The 3,250-nt window shown below is 62.0% G+C and overlaps 1 long non-coding RNA gene across 1 annotated transcript in view; it reads right to left on the reverse strand.

Moving 5' to 3' along the window:
• LOC116840065 (uncharacterized) overlaps positions 1–112 on the reverse strand; it is a 2,383-nt gene extending 2,271 nt beyond the window's left edge. The window contains exon 1 of the long non-coding RNA XR_004377298.2: positions 32–112. This is a non-coding gene — a long non-coding RNA (uncharacterized LOC116840065). The remainder of the gene's footprint in view (positions 1–31) is intronic.
• Positions 113–3,250: the final 3,138 nt, after the last annotated feature.

Consider the following 3,250-nt stretch of genomic DNA (forward strand, 5'->3'; position numbering starts at 1 on the left):
CTGCAGCCCTCCAGCTCCCCAGCCCTGGTACCTGGGGATGGGCAGTTGGTTCAAGCTTCCTCAGGCTCCACACAGTCGCTCTCTGAGCTGTGGGGGGGGGATTTATTAGGGGGAACTGGACACCAGGCCCCCCAGCTCCCTCCCACATGATTGGCCGGAGGGGCTGTGATATGCCCGTGATGTCATCGGCAAATTCCTAGGGGAAAAATTCATATGAACAGGACCAGGAGGACATGACCAGACAGATGGATTTTTGGAGGGGTCCTCCGAGCTTCCCACAGCAGTGCCCCAGCTGGGGACGATGGCGCTGCGAGCATCCCCACAGCAGTGCCCCAGCTGGGGACCCTGGCGCTGTGAGCTTCCCCCAGCAGTGCCCCAGCTGGGAACCCTGGCGCTCTGAGCTTCCCACAGCAGTGCTCCAGCTGGAGACCCCGGAGCTGCAAGCTTCCCACAGCAGTGCCCCAGCTGGGGACGATGGCGCTGCAAGCATCCCCAGAGCAGTGCCCCAGCTGGGGACAATGGTGCTGTGAGCATCCCCACAGCAGTGCCCCAGCTGGGGACCCTGGCACTCTGAGCTTCCCACAGCAGTACCCCAGCTGGGGACGATGGCGCTGCGAGCATCCCCACAGCAGTGCCCCAGCTGGGGACCCTGGCACTCTGAGCTTCCCCACAGCAGTGCCCCTCACCAAGGAGGGCAGGAGGTTGGGGACAGTGAAAGAATAGATACTGTCAGGTTCTGAGTCCATTGTTCCAGGGATGCCTGGGCTGAAATGTCAGGGTAACCTGAGCCTCTGCAGCTGTCAGAGGGGAGATAAACATAGCTGGAGGTGGGGGGGTCAGGAGTGAGGGGCACCAGCAGGGCTGGGGGGAGCCCAGGGCTGGGCTGGCAGGGGGCTGTGGATCAGGAGTGAGGGGCACCGGCAGGGCTGGGGGGAGCCCAGGGCTGGGCTGGCACGTTGGGGAATTCTGTAGAAAGAATCCATGCCTCCCAGGCACAGTGGGGTGGGGGGGCGGGAGCCAGGACTCCTGGGTTCTCTCCCTGGCTCCAGGACGGGAGTGGGGTCTAGTGGCTAGAATAGGGGAGGTGCTAGGAGCCAGGACTCCTGGGTTCTCTCCCTGGCTCTGGGAGGGGAGTGGGGACTGGTGGGGTCAGAGCAGAGGGGGCTGGGAGCCAGGACTCCTGGGTTCTCTCCCTGGCTCTGGGAGGGGAGTGGGGTCTAGTGGTTGGAGCTGGGAGCCAGGACTCCTTGGTTCTCTCCTGGCTCTGGGAGGGGAGTGGGATCTGGTGGGTTAGAGTTTGGGGGGCTGGGCGCCAGGACTCCTGGGTTCTCTCCCCAGGTACCTGATCTCACTCCCAGACCCTGTGCACCTGTCACTGCGGTGGGAACATTTCTGAGCTTTGTTCTATACTGGGAGTAGTGAGCTCACGGGACCGGCACCGCCTGGGCCATGGGGGCACGGCTGGAGGAGAAGGGAGTCTGTCAAGGGGAGGCATCGATCCATCCCACATCCCCCCTGGCCAGCCAGCCCCTCCCCCAGCCACCGAGCTGCCCCCCCCAGCTGCCTGTGAACAGGTGGCCCACGAAATAAACCCACCGCCGCATCACACCGCTTTGCCTTTCTCCCTCTACCCTTGTCTCTGCTGTGGGAAGGGTGAAGCCACCAGCGGGCGAAATGCCCCGAATCCCCCCTTTCGAGGCACCCTGGGAAGGCACAGAACTGGTCCTTCGGGCCTGTGCCGGGTACTGAGGAAACCGAGCCGTGTCCGGCAGCCCGGGGCTGGGAAACGGCCTCTCGTCGCCTTCATGAATCAGAAGGAGACTCCGACTGCATTTCCCCGCTCGGGAAGTGTTACTGACGCCACCGGATTAGCCAGGGGATGCGCCACCTCTGTTCCCAGGGGTTGACGCCGAGATCGAAGGGGGACATTGGTGGCGAGAGGAACCAGGCGGGCGAACAGCTCCAGCGTCTCTGGTTCGAGCTGGAGTTTGTGGTGAAGGGTCCAGTAACCTGTGAATGGTAAATGGCCTGATGCCAGTTCCCCAAACTTTTCATGTCAACCCTCACTTTACCCCTGTCCGTGACCCCCCCCCCGCCCCGCCCCAGGAGCTGTGGTTGGGAGCTGGGGCTGGGGCTGGAGCTGCGGCCACACCAAGAGCCAGGGGACACAGCTGGGGGCAGGGCTGGAAGTTGGGCTGTGGGGCCACAGCTGGGGGCAGTGCTGGGAGCTGGGCTGGGGGGGTGCACCTGGGGCGGGGCTGGGAGTGGAGCTGGCGGCAGGGCTTGGGCTGGAGGGTGGAGCTGGAGCCAGGAGCGGGGCTGTGGTCAGGGCTGGGAGCAGAGCTGCTGCCAGGCCACAGTCAGGGCCACAGCTGGGGGCAGGGTCGGGAGATGAGACCAGGGCCACAGCTGGGGGCAGGGTCGGGAGATGAGGCCAGGGCCACGGCTGGGGGCAGGGTCGGGAGATGAGACCAGGGCCACGGCTGGGGGCAGGGTCGGGAGATGAGGCCAGGGCCACGGCTGGGGGCAGGGTCGGGAGATGAGGCCAGGGCCACGGCTGGAGGCAGGGTCGGGAGATGAGACCAGGGCCACGGCTGGGGGCAGGGTCGGGAGATGAGACCAGGGCCACGGCTGGGCGCAGGTTCGGGAGATGAGACCAGGGCCAGCAGTGCAGATCTATTGATTGGTTCACCACTTCATGAATGGAAAGTGGACACACACCAGCCTTTGCAAACCTGAGCAGATTTACTAAACACATCAGGCAAACTCACTGGTAATGATAAACAGTAAAATGAGTTTATTGACTGCAAAAGAGATATTTTAAGTGATTATAAGTGACAGGCAAAAAGTCAGTGTCAGTGACCAAAAGAAGATAAAATGTAAGTACACAGTCTGAACTCTACTCCTGGGGGAATTCTGCGCTACTGCGCATGTGCTTAATTAATGAGCGATGCATATTTTTAATTTTTTGCACAGAAAGAAGCTTCTGCCAATATGTTGCTGCAGTTCCACCTTTTAGTCACCAGAGGGCGATGTGGCGCAAGAACAGCAGCAGCTCCCGGCAGAAAATAACTTCTGCAGTTCCTGCTTTTGCCCACCAGAGGGCGCTGTGATGCTAGTACAAAGCAGCAGCTCCCGGCCAGCTAGGGAAGAGGAAAGAGCCAGCAGAGCCTTCTTTGCAGTGCCTGGGCACCGTCAGGAGACGGGGGCTATGGAAAGGCAGACAGCGTGGGCATCTGGGGGGTCAGAG

Source organism: Chelonoidis abingdonii, chromosome 11 (assembly GCF_003597395.2).
Source record: "Chelonoidis abingdonii isolate Lonesome George chromosome 11, CheloAbing_2.0, whole genome shotgun sequence".
Lineage (NCBI taxonomy): Eukaryota > Metazoa > Chordata > Testudines > Testudinidae > Chelonoidis > Chelonoidis abingdonii.